This window comes from Oncorhynchus mykiss, chromosome 14 (assembly GCF_057628025.1).
Source record: "Oncorhynchus mykiss isolate SJ-2025 chromosome 14, ASM5762802v1, whole genome shotgun sequence".
NCBI classification, from domain to species: domain Eukaryota; kingdom Metazoa; phylum Chordata; class Actinopteri; order Salmoniformes; family Salmonidae; genus Oncorhynchus; species Oncorhynchus mykiss.
This window is the reverse complement of record NC_143035.1, coordinates 1,093,444-1,100,067: the sequence shown is the minus strand read 5'-3', so window position 1 is coordinate 1,100,067 and position 6,624 is coordinate 1,093,444. Positions and strand designations below refer to the sequence as shown.

Here is a 6,624-nt window from a genome sequence, read left to right as displayed (position 1 = left end):
CAACTTCCGGTGAAACTGGAGGGCGCGCAATTCAAATAAATAATCATAAATATGATGGATTTTAAACATTTATGTACATATAAGTGTCTTATATTGGCTGAAAGCTTAAAATCTTGTTAATCTAACTGCACTGTCCGATTTAAAGTAGCTATTACAGCGAAAACATGCCAAGCAATTGTTTGAGGATGGCGTCTCACATCAAAATATTTTTCCACCGGCACAGGTTTCATACATTCACATATAATGATTAAATATTCACTTACTTTTTGAAAATCTTCTTCTGATTTGTCATCCAAAGGGTCCCAGCTATAACATGTAGTGTCGTTTTGTTAGATAAAATACTTTATATCCCAAAAAGTCTGTTTAGTTTGCACCGTCGATTTCAGTAATCCACTAGTTCAACTTGCAGAGAAATGAATCCGAAAATATACCCCTAAACTTTGTTTCAACAAGTCAAAATACACTTCTATTTACTCCTCAGATGCTCTAAAATGTAATCAAACTATAATATTTCTTTTGGAAAGAAGTATGTTCAATAGGAAACCGATTTTAGCATTGCGCGCCCTCCAGTTTCACCGGAAGTTGTCCCGCTAGCGGGACACCAATCCTTAAGAAGTTTTAAAGGCTTGCAAGTAAGTATTTCACTGTAAGGTATTTCACACCTGTTGTATTCGGCTCATGTGACAAATAACATTAGATTATTTTAATTTTTTTCCCAAAATGGAGGATGCTGTAGAGATAGATGGGAGAGGTTGACTGGAGCTGAAGGGTGGGACTAATAGCAAGATAAAACATGTAAAACATACGGGGTCTGTAAAATGTATATAGGTTCAGAACTTTTGGGAAATAGCACAGTTACAAATAGAACTGCATGGACATCAGAAATAGAGGCAGGACTAAAAACAAACAAAAAATAACTATTGTAAAATAGACTGTCTGTAAAATGTGTATAAGATGTATAAATTGAAGGTAAAAGCCGAGTGTTTATTAGTTTACTCCAATTGGGGGATCGGTGGTAGGGTTTGCGGGGAAAAATAAAAAGGTATATTCTTTAAAAAAGTATGTATGTCTATATAGGTATGTGTATGTATATTGTAGTGGAAATTTCCTGTATTTACCAAATCATGAGAGCAAACCACACACAAGTCAGAGTTATCATAAAGTCCATCTTTAATTATATGAGCTCCATCACAACCCTGTGACTCTCAGATTAATTCAGTGTCTATAAATGAATTCTCTGAGAGTGCTTACAAAACAGTTCTTAGTATCATTTATAGCCAAGACACACCCATCTGAACTCACATGACGAATAACAGATCTTAGGAACATTACAAAGGAAGACTTTACTTGAGAGAGGAGTATCCCATAGCCAGACAGCATTGGCTATAAATTATCGTTCCGCTTTGTCTCCTAAACTATGTTCTTATCTCGCTCTTAGTACCACTCAGGACCAAAAACAAAACCTCATCCACTAGCATATATCAAGTACACCCCTCCTGGACAGGATCACAGAGACACAGTGACTGGCACACAGACATTGTGGAGCCAAGAGATAATTGGTTCCCCCTCAATCATCCCTTCACATGGATTAAAAGATATGTTTACATATGAAGACAAGCTTGACCTCTCTCCTCTCTGCGGCCCAAGTAACTGAACCCAGGACAGAGAAAGGATAACTGCAAATGGCCACCACTATAGTACAACAAGATACATTCTAAATGAGAAGTAACTCACAAGCATATAATGAAAATAAAACATCTTATCTATGTTACCCAACTATTCTGATACATCCCCAACAATATATGTGTATATGTATGCATGCGTGTACGGATATATATATTTATCCAAAGAATATATGGAGGATTGGAAATGAAGCAGACAATTACATTGATGGAACCAATATTCTTTCCAAAATATTAAGCTGATCCACCCCTAAAAATAAAAAAAAAACATTCGATTTGATTTGATTAGTGTTGTGCTCCTTGAAAGCGGCAGCTCTAGATTTTAGCTCGGTGCGGATGTTGCCTGTAATCCATGGCTTCTGGTTGGGATATGTACATACGGTTACTGTGGGGACGACGTTGTCGATGCACTTATTCATGAAGCCAGTGGTATACTGTACTCCTCAATTCCATTGAATGAATCCCAGAACATATTCCAGTCTGTGCTAGCAAAACAGTCCTGTAATGTAGCATCCGCATCATCTGACCACTTCTGTATTGAGCGAGTCACTGGTTCTTCCTGCTTTAGTTTTTGCTTGTAAGGAGGATAGAATTATGGTTAGATTTTCCAAATGGAGGGCGAGAGAGAGCTTTGTATGCGTCTCCATGTGTGGAATGGACAGAGAGATAGGCCTATGTGTTCATCCTATCATGTTTCTCCAATACCAAATCAGTGTCTTGTTTTCAATGAAACTGTCCCTGTTTGCAAATAATTAAATCTGAGAAGTCATTGGTCATCTGAGCATGGTACTTTCAAAAGTGAGGCTGTCACAGAAACATTTTAAGCTGTAACCGCTGGCTACTCTTCTTCTGTGGCTTTACTCAACGAGAGAAAGTCACAAGTGTTTCCTTAAAAGCTGTCTGGCTTCAAACATCTTCTATTGTACAAAAAGTGAATAGCTTAATCAATTGATACCTACAGAATTAGATTACTTCCCAAGTAAAATCTATTTTTATCTCCTCGGCTGTAGAAGGTTTTAACTCAGCTTCTGTTTCACATTCTTTGACATTCAATGATATCCCCATATGCGGATTGCTTGTTTCTGCATAAAGCATTGTGGGCCAAAGCACTGTTTTAGATCACTTTATATAATCTGATCCATTTAATTTTTCTTCAAACTTTTTAGTTAACATTGGGGAAGGCCTCTGCTTTTTGTTATTTTCTTTAATAAAAGGTAGGCCAATGGCATACCCTCTCATACCCCCTAAATTTGAGTCATGGTTTAAACTTAATAGCCCTTCACTGACACAGAGGAAGGATATTTAAAGAGTGTATGGTGGGTAAGGAATTGACTGGCAACTCTATTGATATAGCAGCCTATAGCCTAATTTAATTTGTCAAACAGGTAGGCCTACCTCTTCATTTTTAAATAGGAAGAAATAGGCTCCAACACATAGCCCTCTTGTTGTTAGTGAAGTCTAATTAAAATGAAGGTGGTTGAAATGAATTATGCCTACTTGAATTTGCACCATAAACTGACCATTTCCGATTGATTGTGTTGCGGCTGCTGCTTCAAGTTTCAGCAATCTGGCTTATTGTGAGGTCAACAACTCTGTTACGTTCCCCAGTTTCTATGTTGTGGGTTTGTGTATATATATATGTGTGTATTTCAGGAAATGGCTTCCTGGATTCTCCCAAGCAGCTAATTGGTCGACCCCATTGCAGAGTGGAGGTCTGATCCCGCCCTCTTGTTACAGCTGTCTACAGTTACAGACTCCTTCTGCAGCTTTAAAAGCCAGAGTTCCTTTGTTAGGAAGAGAGAGCTTCTTGGATGTCCTGTGTTGGTTGTTGCTCAGAGAGTTTCTTGGTATGTCCTGTGCTTCGTTGTTAGTCTGTATAAGTTTTTGTAAAGTATTTTGTAGTCATAGGACTGTTTTTGATTAGTGAAATTGTTTACTTACGTTTATAATTATTCTGTTTCTGTTCCCAGGGGGGAAGGGGAAGGCACCTTGGGAGTGCTTAGACAAGAGACCTGCGGGCATACATATACCCGCAGTATATACTGTGTCTATGCACACTAGGTAAGACCTGGGCGGACCATCCCCCTGTATTTTGGTTAGTGCGCCAGTTGTGGCAGCGGTTTTGATGCATAAATGGGCAGCTCATGACACTGTTAGTGTGGTTGTTCCTACACCGTTCCGACAGCAGGTACTCTCACTCGCCCATGACCAGGATTGGTCCGGACATTTGGGGATCACGGAGACTTATAACCGAGTCCTTCAACATTTTTTTCTGGACAGGTTTGAAGTCTGACGTGGTCTAGTTTTGTAAAACCTGTCATGTATGTCAACTCACTGGGAAAGCGAATCAAACAGTTCCTCGTGCGCCTCTCTGCCTGATTCCGTTACCAAAATCCAGGTCAGGTAACCAGTACTTACTAACAATAATGTGCAGTGCTACTCAATACCCAGAGGCTATCCCCCTCCGTACTATACGGGCTAAGACTGGTGAAGGCACTAGTGAAGATCTTCTCTACGTTTGGACTCCCTAAAGTAATCCAAACTGATTAGGGAATTAACTTTGTCAAAACTGTTCTCAAATGTGTTAAAGATGATGTGTATTTCCCATCAGGTCTCCAGTCCCTATCATCCGGAGAGTCAAGGGGCACTCAAGCGCTGGCAGCGGACACTAAAGGCAATGCTACGCAAGTACTCAATGGATTCCAGTACCGATTGGGATGGGGGGGTGCCCTTTGTCCTATTTGCTATCAGGGAAACAATACAAGAGTCCTTAGGGTTCAGCCCTGCTGACCTTGTGTTGGATACACCCCACAGGGTCCGCTTAAAGCATTGAAGGAGCATCTCCTACCGCCAGTAGCGCCTCTAAAAAATGTGTTGGATTTTGCCAGTAAGATGTGGGAAAGACTGCACGCCCAAAAGTCTCTCCTTGCCTCAAAAAAAGTTATTATTATGCCAAAGAGGCTGTTGGCTGTTCTTTTGCACCAGGGGATCAAGTTTTAGTTTTGTTGCAAATCCCTGGCTCATCTGTCAGCATGTTTTTCTGTGCCATATCTTGTGGAAAAGAAACTGTGACACCAATTATGTGATAGACCCCAGATCCCGTGTGTCATGTTAATATGCTTTCAGCATGTTATGTGCGTGGTGCTCCAGACAGCTCCTCAGGTAAGCTGGTCCAGCCTGCCATCTCCAGTGTGGCTGCGGTGGTGCTGAAGCCTGGCTGGGACCTAGAGGAGGATATGGAGGACAGGTTGGAGTTACAGCAGTGTGAACGCTTATGTAATTCAAATGTTGATAAAGTTAACTTCTCAAATGGAACATTTGGATAATGAGCAGACTAATCTTATCCTATTGATAAATAGTTGTCTCAATGTGTTTCAGGACGTTCCAAGTCGCACATCCATCTTGGACCATGACGTGGATGTGGGGAACGCTGCTCCAATATGTCAACATCTGTACCGGGTTAACGCTAAGAAAAGGGAGGTAATGAAAAGTGAGGTAGCTTATTTATTACAGAATGACATGAAAAAACCCAGTAACAGCTCCTGGAGTTCCCCGTGTATTCTTGTTCCTAAGCCTGATGGTATGTCCCGCTTATGTACAGACTATCGCCGTGTAAATGCCGTTACAAAGTTTGATTCTCTACCTACCTTAGATGACTGCATTGACAGACTTGGCACGGCTGTTTACGTTAGTAAGTTAGATTTGCTAAAAGGTTATTGGCAGGTGCCTCTGACATCTCGGCTTTCCTGATGCCTGATAACTTCGTACAATACACTGATGTGTTGGTGTTCGTTTCCTTGTCATTCAATGGCGAAATTAGCATTATGACTCCCTTTAACTTCTTGTAACTACCCATCCCGGATCCAGGAGAACTGTCATCAACTGACACTAAGTAGTATAACGCAACGGACAAAAAATCTTACTAGAAAATATTCATGAAATCACAAGTGAAATATATTCAAACACAGCTTAGCCTTTTGTTAATCATGTAGTGTCGTCTCAGATTTTGAAAAATATGCTTTACAGCCAAAGCAAGACAAGCATTTGTGTAAGTTTATCGATAGCCTAGCATAGCATTATGCCTAGCTAGCAGCAGGCAATCTGGTCACGAAAATCAGAAAAGCAATCAAATTAAATCGTTTACCTTTGAGCTTCCTTTGAGGATGTTTTCACTCACAAGACTCCCAGTTAGATAGCAAATGTTCCTTTTTTCCAGAAATTATTTTTTTGTAGCCAAAAAAAGCTCCGTTAGTTCTTCACTTTTGGCTGAGAAAACGACCGGAAATTGCGGTCATGACAACACCGAAAAATATTCCAAATTAGCTCCATAATATCGACAGAAACATGGCAAACGTTTATAATCAATCCTCAAGGTGTTTTATATTTGATAATATATCAATTGGGACAGAGCATTTTTCAGTAAGACCGGGTGGAAAAATGGCTACCTCTGTCTTTTGCGCGAGAAATACACAAAGCGCCATCAGGTGGACACTGACGCAATGTTGTCGCTCAGGCTAATTTTTCTAAATAAAAGCCTGAAACTATGTCTTGTGATACTAGACACATTAAGGAAGCCATAGAAAAAGGAATCTGGTTGATATCCCATTCACTGCTCAATAGGGAAGCACAGGAAGGGACTCTTATTTAGAAACCGCTGCGTTCCTGATTGGACTTTTCTCATTCTTTTGCCTGCAATATCAGTTCTGTTATACTCACAGACAATATCTTTACAGTTTTGGAAACTTTAGAGTGTTTTCTATCCTAAGCTGTCAATTATATGCATATTCTATTTTCTGGTCCTCAAAAATAGCCCGTTTACTTTCGGAACGTTATTTTTCCAAAAATAAAATGACCCCTAGATTCAACAGGTTAATTTAAATCATTCAACAACCTTTTATTAATGCATTTGCAGACAGAAGTTGACAACAGGAACATAACGGAT

The 6,624-nt window shown here is 39.9% G+C and overlaps 1 long non-coding RNA gene across 2 annotated transcripts; it reads right to left on the bottom strand.

Moving 5' to 3' along the window:
* Positions 1 to 1,146: 1,146 nt before the first annotated feature.
* On the bottom strand, positions 1,147 to 6,409 carry LOC149978230 (uncharacterized). Of its 2 annotated transcripts, XR_016486221.1 has the most exons (3): positions 5,827 to 6,186; positions 5,064 to 5,148; positions 1,147 to 4,906 (listed from the first exon to the last, which is right to left on the bottom strand). It is a non-coding gene; the product is annotated as an uncharacterized LOC149978230 (long non-coding RNA). The 2 variants fall into 2 exon arrangements; XR_016486220.1 differs by having other exon boundaries at positions 1,147 to 5,148; positions 5,827 to 6,409.
* Positions 6,410 to 6,624: the final 215 nt, after the last annotated feature.